We start from the raw sequence: 23713 nt of genomic DNA on the forward strand, positions 1-23713 counted from the left end.
TAGAAGAGTGCAAATTTTTTAACATTTTACTAAAATTTTTGATACTTTTTATAAATAAACACAAAACATATTGACCTAGATTTACCATTATCATAAAGTATAATGTGTCATGAAAAAACAGTCTCAAAATCACTGGGATTTATTTGTTGAAGCGTTGCAGAGTTATTACCACATAAAGTGACACTGGTCAGATTTCAAAAATTTGGCTCCGTCACTAAGGGGTTAAACATTTCTTAAAATATCCAATACTCTTTTTAAGTATATTTTTATTTATTTTTCTGCAGAGAACATCCACAGAATAAACTCTCCGATACTGTGGATATGAAATCCACAATCGATGCTGCTGTGGATATATACACAGATTCACCACACCACTTTTGCTATGATATTTGACTTGGCTTCTTGCGAAGTTACTTGTCTTCTTGCGCAAGTGTGAAATAGTATATAAAGGTTATATGATTGGGGACAGTGACTGATATGAGTGCTCAGAATCTCTGTACAACACTCCAGAACATGTTGGTGGTTGATAAGCAATTAAACATATAAAAGTCATCAGATTTTTTTTATGCACGGTGGCTGGTAGATTTAGTATCATGCATGATATCAGAAAATAAATTAGATTTGAAAATTGACATGAAAAATTGAATTCACTAATTAAGAGGAAGGACAAAGTAAAATATAGTACAAAAGAAATATAGCAATGATTAAACAGCATAACTGCAGCACTCAAAAGGACTTTTCAGCCGGCAATTCTTCCTAAAATGTTCTGAATGTCTGTTAGTTACTGGAAACTAGAAAACACATCGGCTTGTAAAGGTACACAGATCATGGACTATGTGTTACAGGCCAGTAATTAATACAGACCAATGCCATAATGCATTGGCATTCAGTGGATGTAATGCAGAAGGGAAGTACTTGATGTCCCTGTCTGGCTTCTCTCAATATTTTCCATCTTGCATTGACCTTCAGAGCTTATGCTGCCAGTATAAATTTTTTAAACTTGACAGGTGAACTTGTATTGCACATCCCTATGTGAGCAATGAAGTCTGATGGCCACACAGCACATCTGTACATAAGCTGAATGTGATTTATTAGGTTTTGGAGACCACTGTGAGGGTGCCAGGAACCTACATACAACCTCATACAATATTCAAATCAACCCATAAACAAAATGATCCACATTACTTTGCCATCCCAGAATGTATATAGTAGTTTTTTTTACATAATACTGCCTGTATAGTTTTATTTTTATAATTATTGTATACTGTATTTATTTTCTCTGCAAGCAATCCAAAGTTATGAAGACATTTCAGAATAAAGGCTGATGGGGAGTAACCAGTAAAAAGACTGGTTTGGCAGTAGTATCTGTATTATTTGAGCAAATAAACACTAGAAGGCTATTTCCGTAATATGGAGTTATCAACAGAATTGGGGATAACTTACTGATTGCTAGGGGATCCGATCACTGGCACCCCCAGTCATCTTGAGAACTGGCCTCATTAGCATAGAGGGTAGATGTGCATGGTTGATCTTCACTTATTTTACTGTCTATGGAACTTCCTGATATATCAAAGGGCTATGTATGGCTATCCCCACCATTTCCATAGATCTTTGTTCTCGGAATCACTGGAGGGCCCCAGCTGTTGGACATCCAGTGATCAGTAAGTTATTCTCTATTCTTAAGATTGGTTATAACTTCATATGCTGGGAATAACCCCTTAAGATTCAGATAAAATATAGATGTGATAAAAAAACTATAGCCAAAGGCTTTCTTGGTAGCAAATTAAATAATGCAGGGTCAAGTTATAGAAAAGCTGAGCACGGTATTTTTCACAACTTCTTGTGGTATAGTATAATAATGTGTTATCTCAATACTTCCCTATTTTAGAGAAGACATGGTTGATATTATTTGTATATCCTGGTCTGGAGGAGGAGTTAGACAGTTGGTCTAGGGAGACCAAGGAGTGAAGTTGGAGAGGGACACTGAGGAGAAAGGAAGTCTGGAGCAGAGTGCAGACTACGGAGCCGTGCAGCCAGGACTGAGCTGCAGCTCCAGGAAAGGACTAGAACCTGAGGGGTTGTTGTATGCAGTGAAGCAATTGAGGAAAGAAGCACAGGAGTAAAAAAGGGCTCAGAGGGGAACTGTGACTGGGCACCCTCAGAGCCGAAGTGCAGAAACCGGGCACCGGGAGCCCGAGGTTTTAGTGGGACTCTAGGACACTTAGCAGAATCGGAGGGCTTAAAACTCTATGTAATTTGCCTGCACCACACCTGGAGGTGAAGCAGCAGCGTAGGAGCCCGGGTCGTGATAGAGACCCTGTAAAATGGCTCAAGCTGCCCATCATGCAGGTACATGTCCTAAGACAGAAGTGAGAGGACTTTGCCAACAAGCTTCAGGCAGCAGGGACCTCGCATACTAGCGCAGTAGGAAGGCTTATGGACCTCACCTGGGAGAGAGATTACCTTTGCCTCCAAGCCAGCAGGACCACATCACCACCTGTGCCTGGTACCCTGGACTGTGGACTACTACCACCAGTAAACCAGGTAAAGACTTAACAACTTTGTGTCCTCGACTTATCCATCAGCATACACCATCCTTGTCACACACATTGGAAGGCCTGGAGACCCTGCTTCACCTGTGGGAAGCGTCATCTTGCTGCAACAACACCACCCCAAAGGACCCCTTTAAGCAGTGTCGGTCCCCACTGACCGAAAACCACAGGTGGCATCACGAGAATAGACTTTCACAATACCCCTTAAAAGACCGTTCCCCTTTAATTGAGTCCCAGGGCCACGGAAAGGGTCGCAGCCACCATGACATCCCCCGTTAAGAGTGATCGGACGCGGTACCGAGTACCCCACTGCCCTGGTGGGCGACTCAATATCGCCTTCACAATTCTTGCAGCCATCGAACTTGTGAGTTTTTCGAGAGTTTCTGCTGGTATTTCTTTGCATGAAGTTAGAATAGCCTCTCAGAGCTACTGTTTTCATGTGAACTGCCTCCCACCCTCATAGATCTTTGCTTATAGGTTCTCTATAGGGTTGAGGTCAGGGGAAGATGGTGACCACACCATGAGTTTATCTCCTTTTATGCCCATAGCAGCCAATGACTCAGAGGTATTCTTTGCAGCATGAGATGGTGCATTGTCATGCATGAAGATGATTTTGCTCCTGAAAGCACGTTTCTGCTTTTTATACCATGGAAGAAAGTTGTCAGTCAGAAACTCTATACACTTTGCAGAAGTCATTTTCACACCTTCAGGAACCTTAAAGGGCCCTACCAGCTGTTTCCCCATGATTCTGGCCTAAAACATAACTCCTCCACCTCCTTGCTGACGTCGCAGCCTTGTTGGGACATGGTGGCCATCCACCAACCATCCACTACTCCATCCATCTGGACCATCCAGGGTTGCTCGACACTCATCAGTAAACTAAACAAGACTGTTTGAAAATTAGTCTTCATGTATGTCTAGGCCCACTGCAACTGTTTCTGCTTGTGAACACTGGGGATGGCCGAATAGTAGGTTTATGAATCAAAGCAAGCCTTTGAAGGATCCTACACCTTGAGGTTCGAGGAACTCCAGAGGCTCCAGCAGCTTCAAATATCTGTTTGCTGGTTTGTAATGGCTGTTTAGCAGCTGCTCTCTTAATCCGATGAACTTGCCTGGCAGAAACCTTCCTCATTATGCCTTTGTCAGCATGAACACATCTGTGCTCAGATTCAGCCACAAATCTCTTAACAGTACGAAGATCACGCTTAAGTTTTCAGGAAATATCTAATGTTTTCATCCCTTGACCAAGGCATTGCACTATTTGATGCTTTTCGGCAGCAGAGAGATCCTTTTTCTTTCCCATGCTACTTGAAAACTGTGGCCTGCTTAATAATGTGGAACATAATTTTTAAGTAAAAATAAAATGAAGAAAAATAGAAAGTGCACTCACCGGTCTTTTTAGCAAAAGTCCTTTATTTGAACATGTGCGGGCACACTGAGGGAGAACGTGGAATGAAGACGACGGCCGTTTCTCTGCCGAGCTTCTACGGGTCTCAATAAGACACTGAGACATTGAGACCCGTAGAAGCTCGGCAGAGCGAAACGGCCATCGTCTTCATTCCACGTTCTCCCTCAGTGTGCCCACACATGTTCAAATAAAGGACTTTTGCTAAAAAGACCGGTGAGTGCACTTTCTATTTTTCTTCATTTGATTTCATCTGATTTCCACTTTTTTAAGTGCACCCAGTGTCTGTTAGGCGTAATTGGCACAGCAGCGGCATTTAGTCATGTTTTTGCGGGGGCGGATCTTAAGGTAGGCATATCGGTGCCGTGTTCATCTTCTATATTTCTAGATAATTTTTAAGTAGTTTTCCTTTAATTAGAATCACCTGGAAAAATAATTATCACATGTGTTTAAGATTGATTTCAGTGATCCATTGAGCCCTGACACACAATACCATGGGTTTATTTAAAAAACAAAACAACTAAATCTTTATGACACTTAAATCCAATTTGCATAATAATTTGGAACACCGTGTATTTCTAACTGGTGGTATTTGCTAATATTATTCTTACACCTACTACTTATTGGGATCAGATCTTGGAGATAGGAATAGGGTTGAGCGAAACGGATCGGTCATTTTCATAAGTCGCCGACTTTTGGCAAAGTCGGCGTCTCATGAAACCCGACCCGATCCCTGTGTGGGGTCGGCCATGCGGTACGCGACTTTCGCGCCAAAGTCGCGATTCAATGACGCTAAAAGCACCATTTCTCAGCCAATGAAGGTGGACGCAGAGTGTGGGCAGCGTGATGACATAGATCTCAGTCCCCACCATCTTAGAGAAGGGCATTGCAGTGATTGGCTTGCTTTCTGCGGCGTCACAGGGGCTATAAAGGGGCATTCCCGCCGACCGCCATCTTACTGCTGCTGATCTGAGCGTAGGGAGAGGTTGCTGCCGCTTCGTCAGAAGCAGGGATAGTGTTAGGCAGGGTACATTCACCCCCAAACCGCTTGTGCTGTAGCGATTTCCACTGTCCAACACCACCTTTTGTTTGCAGGGACAGTGGAGGCTAGATTTTTTTTCCTCAGCACTGTAGCTCATTGGGCTGCCCTAGAAGGCTCCCTGATAGCTGCGTTGCTGTGTGTGTACGCCGCTGTGCAAACCAACTGCTTTTTTCAAAGCACAAATCCTGTTGTTCCTTCCTTTCTGCACAGCTATCTTGTTTGTTTGTCCACACTTTTGTGTGCAGCAGTCCTTTTTATAGCTGCCTGCCATACTTTTCTGAGATTACTGCAGGGAGATAAGGATTGGCAAGTCTGCCTCTGTGCCATTGCTGTGTGTGGCATCTGTCTCTCATTGTGTGCCACAGAAAACCAGTGTGTAATACTGGGCCATTTTTTTTTTTTATTCTCCCTGAAAAAATAAATAAATAGTGGGAGATAAAGATTGGCAAGTCTGCCTCTGTGCCATTGCTGTGTGTGGCATCTGTCTCTCATTGTGTGCCACAGAAAACCAGTGTGTAATACTGGGCCATTTTTTTTTTAATTCTCCCTGTAAAAAAATAAATAAATAGTGGGAGATAAGGATTGGCAAGTCTGCCTCTGTGCCATTGCTGTGTGTGGCATCTGTCTCTCATTGTGTGCCACAGAAAACCAGTGTGTAATACTGGGCCATTTTTTTTTTTTGTAAATTCTCCCTGAAAAAAAATAAATAAATAGTGGGAGATAAAGATTGGCAAGTCTGCCTCTGTGCCATTGATGTGTGTGGCATCTGTCTCTCATTGTGTGCCACAGAAAACCAGTGTGTAATACTGGGCCCTTTTTTTTTTTTTTTGTAAATTCTCCCTGAAAAAAAAAAATAAATAGTGGGAGATAAAGATTGGCAAGTCTGCCTCTGTGCCATTGCTGTGTGTGGCATCTGTCCCTCATTGTGTGCCACAGAAAACCAGTGTGTAATACTGGGCCATTTTTTTTTTTTGTAAATTCTCCCTGAAAAAAAAAAAAAATAGTGGGAGATAAAGATTGGCAAGTCTGCCTCTGTGCCATTGCTGTGTGTGGCATCTGTCTCTCATTGTGTGCCACAGAAAACCAGTGTGTAATACTGGGCCATTTTTTTTTTGTAAATTCTCCCTGAAAAAAATAAATAAATAGTGGGAGATAAAGATTGGCAAGTCTGCCTCTGTGCCATTGCTGTGTGTGGCATCTGTCTCTCATTGTGTGCCACAGAAAACCAGTGTGTAATACTGGGCCCTTTTTTTTTTTTTTTTAATTCTCCCTGTAAACAAATAAAAAAATAGTGGGAGATAAAGATTGGCAAGTCTGCCTCTGTGCCATTGCTGTGTGTGGCATCTGTCTTTCATTGTGTGCCACAGAAAACCAGTGTGTAATACTGGGCCATTTTTTTTTTTGTAAATTCTCCCTGAAAAAAAAAAAAAAATAGTGGGAGATAAAGATTGGCAAGTCTGCCTCTGTGCCATTGCTGTGTGTGGCATCTGTCTCTCATTGTGTGCCACAGAAAACCAGTGTGTAATACTGGGCCCTTTTTTTTTTTTATTCTCCCTGTAAAAAAATAAATAAATAGTGGGAGATAAAGATTGGCAAGTCTGCCTCTGTGCCAGTGCTGTGTGTGGCATCTGTCTCTCATTGTGTGCCACAGAAAACCTAGTGTGTAATACTGGGCCATTTTTTTTATTTTTTTTTATTCTCCCTGAAAAAAAAAAAAAAAGTGGGAGATTAAGATTGACATTTCTGCTTGAGTGCCGGTCGTGTGTGTGCCATCTGTCTCAAATTATTGGGGCACAGAAAACCTAGTGTGTAACATTGGGCCTGGTTTTCCTTTCAGTGTCAGCCACCTATAAAGGTGTATATAAATCCTACAGAAGTTAGAGTTCACCTTATAAGTTGTTTTACAGTAACAAATACCGTTACTTTGGTTACGTTTTGCAAACAATGAGGAAGTCTGGTGGAAGAGGTCATGGCCGTGGGCGGTCATTGTCAGCTGGTAATGATGGTAGTGGTGGTGGAGCATCAGGTGGTCATGGTAAAAGCAGTACAGCACCTAAGTCTCGAGTTGTTGAGCCAGGTTCGTCATCTGGCTACACAAGGCCTCGAACGCTCCCTTTTCTGGGAGTAGGAAAACCGCTTTTAAAGCCGGAGCAGCAAGAACAATTTTTGGCTTTCCTTGCTGACTCAGCCTCTAGCTCTTTTTCCTCCTCTTCTGAAAGTGCAAAATGTAAAAGCAGCGCGTCGTTAGTGGATGTTCACGGTCAGGGACAAGTCGCTTCCTTGTCTTCTTCACCCAGAACAAGAGAGAAGGATGCGTCAGGAGACACAACGGGTTACTCCATGGAGCTCTTTACACATACCGTTCGTGGGTTAGACAGTGAAACAGTTAACAGGCCATGCCCATTAGAAGTTGAATCGGACATGGAGTGCACTGATGCACAGCCACAGCCAGATTACTATGCTGTTCCTTTGACTCAGACCAGAACATTGCCCTCGCAGTGTACTGAGCCAGAATCAAACCCAGCTGAGACTATGGTGCCCCGTCACGAACACTATACCCCGGCTTACACGGTGACACAGACGAAGTTGCACACGAGATAGAAGAGGAGGTCATAGATGACCCAGTTGTTGACCCCGATTGGCAGCCATTGGGGGAACAGGGTGCAGGCGGCAGTAGTTCTGAAGTGGAGGAGGAGGAGGAGCCGCAGCAGGTATCAACATCACAACAGATTCCATCTGCCGGGCCCGTATCTGGCCAAAAATGCGTGGCAAAACCAAAACCAGTTGGAGGACAGTGTGGCCATCCGGTTAAAGAAGCTCAGTCTGCAATGCCTGAAAAGGTATCCGATAGTAGAAAGAGTGCAGTCTGGCATTTTTTTAAACAACATCCAAATGATCAGCGCAAAGTCATCTGTCAAAAATGTTCAACTACCTTAAGCAGAGGTCAGAATCTTAAAAGTCTAAATACAAGTTGCATGCATAAACATTTATCCACCATGCATTTGCAAGCCTGGACTAACTACCAAACGTGCCTAAAGGTTGCAGCACCCTTGGCCAATGAAGCTAGTCAGCAACGCTACATCCCTTCCCTCACTTTAAGCCCACCATTTCCCGCAACACCTGCAGTATCTGTGCAGCTTTTGTCTCCAGGCCAAAGCAGTCAGGGAATCACCAGGTTCGTAGTAGGAAACACTGCATGTAGGGCACCGGCAAGAATACCATCTCCAACCCTCTCTCAGTCTGCCATGTCCACCGGCACCACCGCTAGTTCCACGATCTTCAGCTCTCCAGTCCAGCTCACCCTACATGAGACTCTTGTTAGGAAAAGGAAGTACTCATCCTCGCATCTGCGTACACAGGGTTTGAACGCCCACATTGCTAGACTAATCTCATTAGAGATGATGCCCTACCGGTTAGTTGAAAGCGAAGCTTTCAAAGCGCTGATGGACTACGCTGTACCACGCTACGAGCTACCCAGTCGACACTTCTTTTCTAGAAAAGCCATCCCAGCCCTCCAACAGCATGTTAAAGACCGCATCGTCCATGCACTCAGGCAGTCTGTGACTACAAAGGTGCACCTGACAACAGATGCATGGACCAGTAGGCATGGCCAGGGACATTACGTGTCCATCACGGCACACTGGGTGAATGTGGTGGATGCAGGGTCCACAGGGGCCAGCAATATTGGGACAGTTCTGCCTAGCCCACGGTCAAGGAAAGAGTTGGCTGTAGGCGTTCGCCCCCCCTCCTCCTCTTCCTCGTCCTCCTGCAGAAGCGAGAGCTCATCCACAGACTGCAGTCGCACATCCACTCCATCCGCAGCTGCCACTGTTGCACACCAGGTGTGCCATTATGGGACAGCTAGTGGCAAACGTCAGCAGGCTGTATTGGCAATGAAGTGTTTGGGCGACAACAGACACACCGCAGAAGTTCTGTCCGAGTTCTTGCAGAAAGAAACTCAGTCATGGCTGGGCACTGTGTAATAGAGTGCAGGGTTGCGTATATCACCACGGAACAGACAGACCAACTGTTGAAGGGGTTTTATTAACGGGGTAAAATTCTCCTCGCAGGGAGTAAACAGGGGGTTAATAGAGTCAAACAGTAAACAGTTAAGCGGAACCAAAAGGGTTAACGAGTGTTCTTGTAACTTATCAGCCCAGGGAGGTGTTATGACCCCAATGGCGAGGGTCTCAGAGAAACAAGTAAGTCTGCGACGTACAAAAATCCAGCTCATAGGGCAGTGGTAACTGGGTTGACCATATATCTAATCCTAACGCCAACACTAGAAGTAGCCGGGGAACATGCCTACGTTGGTCGCTAGATGTCTCGCGCCAGCCGGAGGACTAACTACCCCTAGAAGAGGAAAACAAAGACCTCTCTTGCCTCCAGAGAATAGACCCCAAAAGTAGGATACAAGCCCCCCACAAATAATAACGGTGAGGTAAGAGGAAATGACAAACACAGAGATGAACTAGGTTTAGCACAGAGAGGCCCACTTACTAATAGCAGAATGTAGTAAGATAACTTATATGGTCAACGAAAACCCTAACAAAAATCCACACTGGAGATTCAAGAACCCCCGAACTGTCTAACGGCCCGGGGGGAGAACTCCAGCCTCCCTAGAGCTTCCAGCAAGGTTAGGATACAGATTATGTGCAAGCTGGACAAAAATGCAAACAAAAACAAATAGCCAAAAGCAAGAAAGCAGACTTAGCTTAATTTAGCAGGAACCAGGATCAGTAGACAAGAGCACAACAGATTAGCTCTGATTACAACGTTGCCAGGCATTGAACTGAAGGTCCAGGGAGCTTATATAGCAACACCCCTGACCTAACGACCCAGGTGAGCATACAAGGGATGGCAGACATTCCCAGAGTCAAATCACTAGTAACCACTAGAGGGAGCCAAAAAGATAAATTCACAACAGTACCCCCCCCTTAGTGAGGGGTCACCGAACCCTCACCAAGACCACCAGGGCGATCAGGATGAGCGGTGTGAAAGGCACGAACCAAATCGGCCGCATGCACATCAGAGGCGACCACCCAGGAATTATCCTCCTGACCATAGCCCTTCCACTTGACGAGGTACTGAAGCCTCCGCCTGGAGAGACTAGAATCTAAGATCTTCTCCACCACGTACTCCAACTCGCCCTCAACCAACACCGGAGCAGGAGGCTCAGCAGAAGGAACCACAGGCACAACGTACCGCCGCAACAAGGACCTATGAAAAACGTTGTGGATGGCAAACGACACCGGAAGATCCAGGCGAAAGGATACAGGATTAATGATTTCCAATATCTTGTAAGGACCAATGAAGCGAGGCTTAAATTTGGGAGAGGAGACCTTCATAGGAACAAATCGAGAAGACAGCCATACCAAATCCCCAACGCGAAGTCGGGGACCCACACCGCGGCGGCGGTTGGCAAAACGCTGAGCCTTCTCCTGTGACAACTTCAAGTTGTCCACCACATGACTCCAGATCCGCTGCAACCTATCCACCACGGAATCCACCCCAGGACAGTCAGAAGGCTCCACATGTCCCGAGGAAAAACGAGGATGTAAACCAGAGTTGCAGAAAAACGGCGAAACCAAGGTGGCGGAACTAGCCCGATTATTAAGGGCGAATTCAGCCAACGGCAAGAAGGTCACCCAATCATCCTGATCAGAAGAGACAAAACACCTCAAATAAGCCTCCAGAGTCTGATTAGTTCGCTCCGTTTGTCCGTTAGTCTGGGGATGGAAAGCGGATGAAAACGACAACTCAATGCCCATCCTACCACAAAAGGATCGCCAGAACCTGGAAACAAACTGGGATCCTCTGTCCGACACAATATTCTCAGGAATGCCGTGCAAACGAACCACGTTCTGGAAGAACACAGGAACCAGATCAGAAGAGGAGGGCAGCTTAGGCAAAGGAACCAAATGGACCATCTTGGAGAAACGATCACATATCACCCAGATGACAGACATGCCCTGAGACACCGGAAGATCAGAAATGAAATCCATAGAGATGTGTGTCCAAGGTCTCTTCGGGACAGGCAAGGGCAAGAGCAACCCGCTGGCACGAGAGCAGCAAGGCTTAGCTCGAGCACAAGTACCACAGGACTGCACAAATGACCGCACATCCCTTGACAAGGAAGGCCACCAAAAGGACCTGGCCACCAGATCTCTGGTGCCAAAAATTCCCGGGTGCCCTGCCAACACCGAGGAATGAACCTCGGAAATGACTCTGCTGGTCCATCTAGCAGGCACAAACAATCTGTCAGGTGGACAAGAGTCAGGCCTACCAGCCTGAAATCTCTGCAACACACGTCGCAGATCTGGAGAAATAGCAGACACGATAACTCCTTCCTTAAGAATACCCACAGGTTCAGCGACTCCAGGAGCATCAGGCACAAAGCTCCTAGACAGAGCATCGGCCTTCACATTCTTAGAACCTGGTAAATACGAGACCACAAAGTCAAAACGGGAGAAAAACAATGACCAGCGGGCCTGTCTAGGATTCAGGCGTTTAGCAGACTCGAGATACATCAAATTTTTGTGATCAGTCAAGACCACCACACGATGCTTAGCACCCTCGAGCCAATGACGCCACTCCTCAAATGCCCACTTCATGGCCAACAACTCCCGATTGCCCACATCATAATTTCGCTCTGCCGGCGAAAACTTCCTAGAGAAAAAGGTACAAGGTCTCATAGTAGAGCAACCAGGGCCTCTCTGCGACAAAACGGCCCCTGCCCCAATCTCCGAAGCATCCACCTCAACCTGAAAGGGAAGTGAGACGTCAGGCTGGCACAAAACAGGCGCCGAAGTAAACCGGCGTTTCAACTCCTGGAAAGCCTCCACGGCAGCAGGAGCCCAGTTAGCTACATCAGAGCCTTTCTTGGTCATATCCGTCAGCGGTTTAACAACGCTAGAGAAATTTGCGATAAAACGACGGTAGAAGTTAGCAAAACCCAAGAACTTCTGAAGACTCTTAACTGACGAGGGTTGAGTCCAATCATGAATAGCTCGGACCTTGACTGGATCCATCTCCACAGCAGAAGGGGAAAAAATGAACCCCAAAAAGGGAACCTTCTGTACACCAAAGAGACACTTTGAGCCTTTTACAAACAAAGAATTTGCACGCAGAATCTCAAAAACCATCCTGACCTGCTCCACATGCGAGTCCCAATCATCAGAAAAAACCAGAATATCATCCAGATAAACAATCAAAAATTTATCCAGATACTTCCGGAAAATGTCATGCATGAAGGACTGAAAAACTGAAGGTGCATTAGAGAGCCCAAATGGCATCACCAAGTACTCAAAATGACCTTCGGGCGTATTGAATGCGGTTTTCCATTCATCGCCCTGCCTAATGCGCACAAGGTTGTACGCACCACGAAGGTCTATCTTGGTGAACCACTTGGCACCTTTAATCCGGGCAAACAAATCTGACAACAGCGGCAAAGGATACTGAAATTTGACAGTGATCTTATTTAAAAGCCGATAGTCAATACAAGGCCTCAAAGATCCGTCCTTTTTGGCCACAAAAAAGAATCCCGCACCAAGAGGGGAAGAAGAAGGACGGATATGCCCCTTCTCAAGAGACTCCTTGATATATGAATGCATCGCGGTATGTTCAGGTACCGACAGATTAAACAGTCTCCCCTTAGGAAACTTACTGCCAGGAATCAAATCTATTGCACAGTCACATTCCCTATGAGGAGGCAGTGCACTGGACTTAGACTCGCTGAAGACATCCTGATAATCAGACAAATACGCCGGAACTTCCGAAGGCGTAGAAGAAGCAATAGACAAGGGCCGGGAATCTCCATGAATTCCATGGCAGCCCCAACTTGACACTGACATAGCCTTCCAGTCCAAGACTGGATTATGGGTCTGTAACCATGGCAAACCCAAAACAACCAAATCATGCATTTTATGCAGAACAAGAAAACGTATTACCTCCCGATGTTCGGGAGTCATGCACATGGTAACCTGTGTCCAAAACTGCGGTTTATTTTTTGCCAATGGCGTAGAATCAATACCCCTAAGAGGGATAGGATTTTCCAATGGCTCAAGAACAAATCCGCAGCGCTTGGCAAATGACAGATCCATAAGGCTCAGGGCAGCACCCGAGTCCACAAACGCCATGACAGGATACGATGACAGTGACAGAATAAGTTTAGGTTGCAAATTACCAATGGCGACCGGACTAACAACCTTAGTAAGACGTTTAGAGCATGCTGAGATAACATGTGTAGAATCACCACAGTAGTAACACAAGCCATTCTGGCGTCTATGAATTTTCCGCTCATTTCTAGTCAGGATTCTATCACATTGCATTAAATCAGGTGCCTGTTCAGACAACACCATGAGGGAATTTGCGGTTTTGCGCTCCCGCAACCGCCGGTCGATTTGAATAGCCAGGGCCATAGAATCATTCAGACCTGTGGGAATGGGAAAACCCACCATCACATTCTTAATGGCTTCAGAAAGGCCATTTCTAAAATTAGCAGCCAATGCACACTCGTTCCACTGGGTCAGCACGGACCATTTCCGAAATTTTTGGCAATATACTTCAGCCTCGTCCTGGCCCTGAGACATCGCCAGCAAGGCTTTTTCTGCCTGAATCTCAAGATTGGGTTCCTCATAAAGCAAACCGAGCGCCAGAAAAAACGCATCAATGTCAGCCAATGCCGGATCTCCTGGCGCCAGCGAGAAGGCCCAATCCTGAGGGTCGCCCCTTAAAAAAGAAATAACTTATATGGTCAACGAAAACCCTAACAAAAATCCACACTGGAGATTCAAGAACCCCCGAACCGTCTAACGGCCCGGGGGGAGAACTCCAGCCTCCCTAGAGCTTCCAGCAAGGTTAGGATACAGATTATGTGCAAGCTGGACAAAAATGCAAACAAAAACAAATAGCCAAAAGCAAGAAAGCAGACTTAGCTTAATTTAGCAGGAACCAGGATCAGTAGACAAGAGCACAACAGATTAGCTCTGATTACAACGTTGCCAGGCATTGAACTGAAGGTCCAGGGAGCTTATATAGCAACACCCCTGACCTAACGACCCAGGTGAGCATACAAGGGATGGCAGACATTCCCAGAGTCAAATCACTAGTAACCACTAGAGGGAGCCAAAAAGATAAATTCACAACAGGGAGGTCCTGACTGGAGGGTCCTTTTTCCCAATGTGGATACAGTCACCAGCAGGGCTTGAGATCCTGAAGTCTCTTCTGTGTCTCCTGGAAAGTCCGGGGTTAAGCCTTTGCAGCCTGTTCTTCTCAAAGTGAAACTGGAACCAGGAAATAGCACAGTCTCTCTGTCACTGCTGCAGGAGTCTCCGTAAGCCTGGCAGCTTCTCTGTAATAACGATGTCACACACACACTGGGCAGTTACTTATCTCACTCAGGGATCTTTGCTTCTCACTGCGGTCACCAGGGCTGCACTGAGTCACTGTCTCTGCACTGTCAGGGGAAGAGTCTTCTCAGATTATGGAGGCTTCCAAGTCCCCACTCTCACTCCAGCCTTATTGCCCTCACGGGGAGCACTCTGTCATGGGGAGCGCAGCGCTGCAGCCTGCTTTCTCTCTGGCACGCTGTCCCCTCTCTGGCGTGCTCTCTCTCCCGCACTTTTCTGACCACTCCCCTCTCTCTTCCCAGTAGTCCCCTGGTCCCCTCTGTCCAGGGCAGAAAGTCTTCCCCCCAACAACCCAGCTGTCTGACTAAGTGGTTCCAGGCAAGGAGCAGGGAAAGCAACCTCCTTACAACTGTACATCTTGAGGCAGGCAAGGTAGTGAGTGATAACGGAAGGAATTTCATGGCTGCCATAGCCCTTTCCCAACTGAAACACATTCCTTGCCTGGCTCACACCTTAAACCTGGTGGTGCAGTGCTTCCTGAAAAGTTATCCGGGGTTACCCGACCTGCTCCTCAAAGTGCGCAGACTTTGCTCGCATATCCGCCGTTCGCCCGTACACTCCAGCCGCATGCAGAACTATCAGCGGTCTTTGAACCTTCCCCAGCATCGCCTAATCATCGACGTTGCAACAAGGTGGAACTCCACACTGCACATGCTTCAGAGGCGTGCTGTTATGTATTTGTGGGAGGATACACGGGCAGGCAGTTGGATGGCAGACATGGAGTTGTCAGGTGTGCAGTGGTCGAAGCTACAAGACCTGTGCCAAGTCCTTCAGTGTTTTGAGGAATGCACACGGCTGGTTAGTGCAGACAACGCCATAATAAGCATGAGCATCCCCCTAATGCGTCTGCTGATGCAAAGTTTGACGCACTTAAAGGAGCAGGCGTCTGCAGCCGAGGAAGAGGAAAGCCTTGATGACAGTCAGCCATTGTCTGGTCAGGGCCGTGTAGAGGACGCGGTAGCGGGTGAAGAGGATGAGGAGGACGAGGAGGATGATGGGGATGAGTACTTTTTTAATGAGGAAGCTTCTCCTGGGCCAACAGAAATTAGTGGCGTTGCAAGGCCGGGTTCTGGTTTTTTAAGGGAGACAAGTGATGTAGATTTGCCTGTAACTGCCCCTCAAACCAGCACAACCGCAGATTTGACAACTGGAACTTTGGCCCACATGGCGGATTATGCCTTACGTATCCTCAAAAGGGACCCACGCATTATTAAAATGATGAGCGATGACGATTACTGGTTGGCCCGCATCCTTGACCTTCGCTATAAAGGCAAATTGCAAAATATTATGCCACATGAGAACCTCGAACAAATATTAGCAACCAAACAAGCAACTCTTGTAGACTGTTTGATTCAGGCATTCCCAGCACACAGCGCCGGTGATGGTTCTCACACGAGCTGCAGGGGGCTACAGGGCAGAGGTGTTAGAGGTGCACAAATCAGAAGTGGCGTTGGACAGAGGGGTTTTCTGACCAGGTTGTGGAGTGATTTCGCAATAACCGCAGACAGGACAGGTACAGCAGCATCTATTCAAAGTGACAGGAGACAACATTTGTCCAGTATGGTTACTAACTATTTTTCATCCCTTATCGATGTTCTCCCTCAACCGTCATTCCCATTTGATTACTGGGCATCCAAATTAGACACCTGGCCTGAATTGGCAGAATATGCATTGCAGGAGCTTGCTTGCCCTGCAGCTAGTGTGCTATCAGAAAGATTATTCAGTGCTGCTGGTTCAATATTAATTGAAAAAAGGACTCGTCTGGCTACCCAAAATGTGGATGATCTAACCTTCATTAAAATGAACCACTCCTGGATTTCAAATTATTTTGCCCCACCTTTCCCGGCTGACACCTAGCTTTCCTATAAAAAGGTCTTGCTTGTGGACTGGTCTTACTGAGTGTTCCAATCTCTTAATTTGCAGCAGCTGTTTGTCCAGCATACGACATGTTTACACCTCCCTCAATGGGAAAACTCCCCCCACGGGGCCGTGGTCTCGCCACTTGGCGCAAGCACCCGTTAGAGTGCCGTTTGTCTGAAGAGGTGGGTGTGCCCGCTTTTGGTCGACGGCACTGCCACTGGGTCCCTCATAGTACAATAAAGTGTCTCTGGCGGTGGTGGCACGCACCCAACGTCAGACACACCGTTGTAACATGAGGGGCCCTGGGACGGTACCGCCGGACACAAGAGAGTTCACCCCCCCAGCTCAAACTGTGCTCTACCACGTGCAAAATTATCTTTCACAGCTCCACCAATGTTTAGTCTATGCGCTGACATCATTCAATGCCTGGCACTGACAATACCAATTTGTTGACATCTATGATGCTATTTAAAGTAGTCTGGGTCAGTGTCCTATATTGACACCAGTAAATACTTACTGCCAAACTACTATGTCAGAAACTCAGCAGATGAGCCCACCCCTGTACCTAAGTATGCCACACTTTTTTTTTTTTTTTGCGAGTAGTGTTGAGCGATACCGTCCGATACTTGAAAGTATCGGTATCGGAAAGTATCGGCCGATACCGGCAAAGTATCAGATCTAATCCGATACCGATACCCGATACCAATACAAGTCAATGGGACACCAAGTATCGGACGGTATCCTGTATGGTTCCCAGGGTCTGAAGGAGAGGAAACTCTCCTTCAGGCCCTGGGATCCATATCAATGTGTAAAAGAAAGAATTAAAATAAAAAATAGGGATATACTCACCCTCCGACGCAGCCTGGACTTTACCGCCGTAACCGGGAGCCGTTGTACCTAAGAATGCGCGCTTGATGGGCCTTAGATGACGTCACGGCGCTCTGATTGGTCCGTAGCGGTCGCGTGACCGCTACGCGACCAATCACAAAGCAGTGACGTCACCTAAGGTCTTTCAAGTGCTTGAAATACCTTAGAAAACGTCCGCAGCTTCTGATTGGTCGCGTAGCGGTCGCGTGACCGCTACGCGACCAATCACAAAGCAGTGACATCACCTAAGGTCTTTCAAGCACTTGAAAGACCTTAGGTGACGTCACTGCTTTGTGATTGGTCGCGTAGCGGTCACGCGACCGCTATGGACCAATCAGAGCGCCGTGACGTCATCTAAGGCCCTTCAAGCGCGCATTTTTAGGTACAACGGCTCCCGGTTACGGCGGTAAAGTCCAGGCTGCGCCGGAGAGGTGAGTATATCCCTATTTTTTATTTTAATTCTTTCTTTTACACATTGATATTAATCCCGATACTGATTCCCGATACCACAAAAGTATCGGATCTTGGTATCGGAATTCCGATACCCGCAAGTATCGGCCGATACCCGATACTTGCGGTATCGGAATGCTCAACACTATTTGCGAGACATTAACATCTATTTATTTTTTGTGAGTACTAACTGTGTCAGACACTCCTTGCAATCGTCCTCCGCTGACCACACCAATGCTGCCTGTGTACCCCTGCGAGATAACTCTAAGTGCCTTGAGCCTATTTTTATTTATTTTAGGCCTAGTAAGCCTGTCTGCGGTCCCTCCTTGCAATCCTCCTCCACTGACCACAACAATGCTGCCTGTGTACCCCTGCGAGATAACTCTAAGTGCCTTGAGCCTATTTTTATTTATTTTAGGCCTAGTAAGCCTGTCTGCGGTCCCTCCTTGCAATCCTCCTCCACTGACCACAACAATGCTGCCTGTGTACCCCTGCGAGATAACTCTAAGTGCCTTGAGCCTATTTTTAGTTATTTTAGGCCTAGTAAGCCTGTCTGTGGTCCCTCCTTGCAATCCTCCTCCACTGACCACAACAATGCTGCCTGTGTACCCCTGCGAGATAACTCTAAGTGCCTTGAGCCTATTTTTATTTATTTTAGGCTTACTAAGCCTGTCTGCGGTCCCTCCTTGCAATCCTCCTCCACTGACCACAACAATGCTGCCTGTGTACCCCTGCGAGATAACTCTAAGTGTCTTGAGCCTATTTTTATTTATTTTAGGCTTAGTAAGCCTGTCTGCGGTCCCTCCTTGCAATCCTCCTCCACTGACCACAACAATGCTGCCTGTGTACCCATGTAACCTATTTAAAACTGCATAGAGCCTATTTTTATTTATTTTAGGCCTAGTAAGCCTGTCTGCGGTCCCTCCTTGCAATCCTCCTCCACTGACCACAACAATGCTGCCTGTGTACCCATGTAACCTATTTAAAACTGCATAGAGCCTATTTTTATTTATTTTAGGCCTAGTAAGCCTGTCTGTGGTCCCTCCTTGCAATCCTCCTCCACTGACCACAACAATGCTGACTGTGTACCCATGTAACCTATTTAAAACTGCATAGAGCCTATTTTTATTTATTTTAGGCCTAGTAAGCCTGTCTGCGGTCCCTCCTTGCAATCCTCCTCCACTGACCACAACAATGCTGCCTGTGTACCCATGTAACCTATTTAAAACTGCATAGAGCCTATTTTTATTTATTTTAGGCCTAGTAAGCCTGTCTGCTGTCCCTCCTTGCAATCCTCCTCCACTGACCACAACAATGCTGCCTGTGTACCCCTGCGAGATAACTCTAAGTGCCTTGAGCCTATTTTCAGTTATTTTAGGCCTAGTAAGCCTGTCTGCGGTCCCTCCTTGCAATCCTCCTCCACTGACCACAACAATGCTGCCTGTGTACCCCTGCGAGATAACTCTAAGTGCCTTGAGCCTATTTTTAGTTATTTTAGGCCTAGTAAGCCTGTCTGCGGTCCTTCCTTGCAATCGTCCTCCGCTGACCACACCAATGCTGCCCGTGTACCCCTGGAACCTATTTAAAAGTTCATAGAGCCTATTTATATATTTTATTTAATATTAATAAAGCCATGATGGACTACGCTGTACCACGCTACAAGCTAACCAGTCGACACTTCTTTTGCGAGAAAAGCCATCCCAACCCTACACCAGCATGTAAAAGACCGCATTGTCCATGCACTCTGGCAATCTGTGAGTACAAAGGTGCACCTGACAACAGACGCATGGACCTGTAGGCATGGCCACGGAAGGTTACGTGTCCATTATGGCGCAATGGGTTAATGTGGTGGATGCATGGTCCACAGGGGACAGCCTACTAAGTCTGTCTGCAGTCCCTAATTCAAATTGTCCTCCACTGTATAAATCTGAGCTTCAACCTTCTGGCTCTCATTAAGTGCTTTTTAACAAAAATTTGGTGGTTGGGGCCTACTAACGGTGTCTGCCGCTCCCTGGTGTTGTCCTCCACTGTATAAATCTGAGCTTCAACCTTCTGGCTCTCATTAAGTGCTTTTTAAAAAAAATTTGGTGGTTGGGGCATATTAACGGTGTCTGCCGCTCCCTGGTGTTGTCCTCCACTGTATAAATCTGAGCTTCAACCTTCTGGCTCTCATTAAGTGCTGTTTTTTAAAAATTTGGTGGTTGGGGCCTACTAACGGTGTCTGCCGCTCCCTGGTGTTGTCCTCCACTGTATAAATCTGAGCTTCAACCTTCTGGCTCTCATTAAGTGCTTTTTAACAAAAATTTGGTGGTTGGGGCATACTAACGGTGCCTGCCGCTCCCTGGTGTTGTCCTCCACTGTATAAATCTGAGCTTCAACCTTCTGGCTCTCATTAAGTGCTTTTTTAAAAAAAATTGGTGGTTGGGGCATACTAACGGTGTCTGCCGCTCCCTGGTGTTGTCCTCCACTGTATAAATCTGAGCTTCAACCTTCTGGCTCTCATTAAGTGCTTTTTTAAAAAAAAAAAATTTGGTGGTTGGGGCATACTAACGGTGTCTGCCGCTCCCTGGTGTTGTCCTCCACTGTATAAATCTGAGCTTCAACCTTCTGGCTCTCATTAAGTGCTCTTTAAAAAAAATTTGGTGGTTGGGGCCTACTAACGGTGTCTGCCGCTCCCTGGTGTTGTCCTCCACTGTATAAATCTGAGCTTCAACCTTCTGGCTCTCATTAAGTGCTTTTAAAAAAAAAAAGTTTGGTGGTTGGGGCCTACTAACGGTGTCTGCCGCTCCCTGGTGTTGTCCTCCACTGTATAAATCTGAGCTTCAACCTTCTGGCTCTCATTAAGTGCTTTTTAACAAAAATTTGGTGGTTGGGGCCTACTAACGGTGTCTGCCGCTCCCTGGTGTTGTCCTCCACTGTATAAATCTGAGCTTCAACCTTCTGGCTCTCATTAAGTGCTGTTTTTTAAAAAATTTGGTTGTTGGGGCCTACTAACGGTGTCTGCCGCTCCCTGGTGTTGTCCTCCACTGTATAAATCTAAGCTTCAACCTTCTGGCTCTCATTAAGTGCTTTTTAACAAAAATTTGGTGGTTGGGGCCTACTAACGGTGTCTGCCGCTCCCTGGTGTTGTCCTCCACTGTATAAATCTGAGCTTCAACCTTCTGGCTCTCATTAAGTGCTTTTTAACAAAAATTTGGTGGTTGGGGCATACTAACAGTGTCTGCCACTCCCTGGTGTTGTCCTCCACTGTATAAATCTGAGTTTCAACCTTCTGGCTCTCATTAAGTGCTTTTTAACAAAAATTTGGTGGTTGGGGCATACTAACGGTGTCTGATGCTCCCTGGTGTTGTCCTCCACTGTATAAATCTGAGCTTCAACCTTCTGGCTCTCATTAAGTGCTTTTTAAAAAAAAAAAATTTGGTGGTTGGGGCATACTAAAGGTGTCTGCCGCTCCCTGGTGTTGTCCTCCACTGTATAAATCTGAGCTTCAACCTTCTGGCTCTCATTAAGTGCTTTTTAAAAAAAATTTGGTGGTTGGGGCCTACTAACGGTGTCTGCCGCTCCGTGGTGTTGTCCTCCACTGTATAAATCTGAGCTTCAACCTTCTGGCTCTCATTAAGTGCTTTAAAAAAAAAAAAAAGTTTGGTGGTTGGGGCCTACTAACGGTGTCTGCCGCTCCCTGGTGTTGTCCTCCACTGTATAAATCTGAGCTTCAACCTTCTGGCTCTCATTAAGTGCTGTTTTTTAAAAATTTGGTGGCTGGGGCCTACTAACGGTATCTGCCGCTCCCTGGTGTTGTCCTCCACTGTATAAATCTGAGCTTCAACTTTCTGGCTCTCATTAAGTGCTGTTTTTTAAAAATTTGGTGGTTGGGGCATACTAACGGTGTCTGCCGCTCCCTGGTGTTGTCCTCCACTGTATAAATCTGAGCTTCAACCTTCTGGCTCTCAATAAGTGCTTTTTAACAAAAGTTTGGTGGTTGGGGCATACTAACGGTGTCTGCCGCTCCCTGGTGTTGTCCTCCACTGTATAAATCTGAGCTTCAACCTTCTGGCTTTCATTAAGTGCTTTTTAACAAAAATTTGGTGGTTGGGGCATACTAACGGTGTCTGCCGCTCCCTGGTTTTGTCCTCCACTGTATAAATCTGAGCTTCAACCTTCTGGCTTTCATTAAGTGCTTTTTAAAAAAAAATTGGTGGTTGGGGCCTACTAACGGTGTCTGCCGCTCCCTGGTGTTGTCCTCCACTGTATAAATCTGAGCTTCAACCTTCTGGCTCTCATTAAGTGCTTTTTAAAAAAAAAAAATGTGGTGGTTGGGGCATACTAACGATGTCTGCCTCTCCCTGGTGTTGTCCTCCACTGTATAAATCTGAGCTTCAACCTTCTGGCTCTCATTAAGTGCTTTTTAAAAAAAATTTGGTGGTTGGGGCCTACTAACGGTGTCTGCCGTTCCCTGGTGTTGTCCTCCACTGTATAAATCTGAGCTTCAACCTTCTGGCTCTCATTAAGTGCTTTTAAAAAAAAAAAGTTTGGTGGTTGGGGCCTACTAACGGTGTCTGCCGCTCCCTGGTGTTGTCCTCCACTGTATAAATCTGAGCTTCAACCTTCTGGCTCTCATTAAGTGCTTTTTAACAAAAAATTGGTGGTTGGGGCATACTAACCGTGTCTGCCGCTCCCTGATGTTGTCCTCCACTGTATAAATCTGAGCTTCAACCTTCTGGCTCTCATTAAGTGCTTTTTAGAAAAAAAAAAAATTGGTGGTTGGGGCATACTAACGGTGTCTGCCGCTCCCTGGTGTTGTCCTCCACTGTATAAATCTGAGCTTCAACCTTCTGGCTCTCATTAAGTGCTGTTTTTTTAAAAATTTGGTGGTTGGGGCATACTAACGGTGTCTGTTGTGAATTTACTTTTTGCTCCCTCTAGTGGTTACTAGTTTTTTGACTCTGGTTTTTCTGTCATTCCTTTTATCCGCACCTGGGTCGTTAGTTAAGGGTGTTGCTATTTAAGCTCCCTGGACCTTCAGTTCAATGCCTGGCAACGTAGTTATCAGAGCTAGTCTGCTGTGCTCTTGTCTACTGATCCTGGTTCCAGTTATATCAGCTAAGTCCGCTTTTTGCTTTTTGCTATTTTGTTTTGGTTTTGTATTTTTGTCCAGCTTGTTCCAAATATATATATCCTGACCTTTGCTGGAAGCTCTAGGGGGCTGGTGTTCTCCCCCCGGACCGTTAGACGGTTCGGGGGTTCTTGAATTTCCAGTGTGGATTTTGATAGGGTTTTTGTTGACCATATAAGTTACCTTTCTTTATTCTGCTATCAGTAAGCGGGCCTCTCTGTGCTAAACCTGGTTCATTTCTGTGTTTGTCATTTCCTCTTACCTCACCGTTATTATTTGTGGGGGGCTTCTATCCAGCTTTGGGGTCCCCTTCTCTGGAGGCAAGAAAGGTCTTTTGTTTTCCTCTACTAGGGGTAGCTAGATTCTCCGGCTGGAGCGTGTCATCTAGAATCAACGTAGGAATGATCCCCGGCTACTTCTAGTGTTGGCGTTAGGAGTAGATATATGGTCAACCCAGCTACCACTGCCCTATGAGCTGGATTTTTGTATTCTGCAGACTTCCACGTTCCTCTGAGACCCTCGCCATTGGGGTCATAACAGTTTGCCAGGCCCGTATTAAATGTTTAATGCATTGCAGAAGAGGGATTATAAGAAAGAAGATTCTGAGTTTTTTTTTTTTTCTTCTTCCCCTTTACCTCAGAGTGGCTATGCTTGCTGCAGACATGAATGTCCAGACCTTGATTACAAGTGTGGACCAGCTGGCTACTCGTGTGCAGGGCATACAAGACTATGTTATCAGTAATCCTAGGTCAGAACCTAAAATACCGATTCCTGAACTGTTTTCCGGAGACAGGTTTAAGTTTAGGAATTTTGTGAATAATTGTAAATTGTTTTTGTCCCTGAGACCCTGTTCATCTGGAGACTCTGCTCAGCAAGTAAAAATTGTTATTTCGTTCTTACGGGGCGACCCTCAGGATTGGGCTTTTTCGCTGGCGCCAGGAGATCCGGCATTGGCTGATATTAATGCGTTTTTTCTGGCGCTCGGTTTACTTTATGAGGAACCCAATCTTGAGA

This window comes from Ranitomeya variabilis, chromosome 1 (assembly GCF_051348905.1).
Source record: "Ranitomeya variabilis isolate aRanVar5 chromosome 1, aRanVar5.hap1, whole genome shotgun sequence".
In the NCBI taxonomy this organism is placed as follows: Eukaryota; Metazoa; Chordata; class Amphibia; order Anura; family Dendrobatidae; genus Ranitomeya; species Ranitomeya variabilis.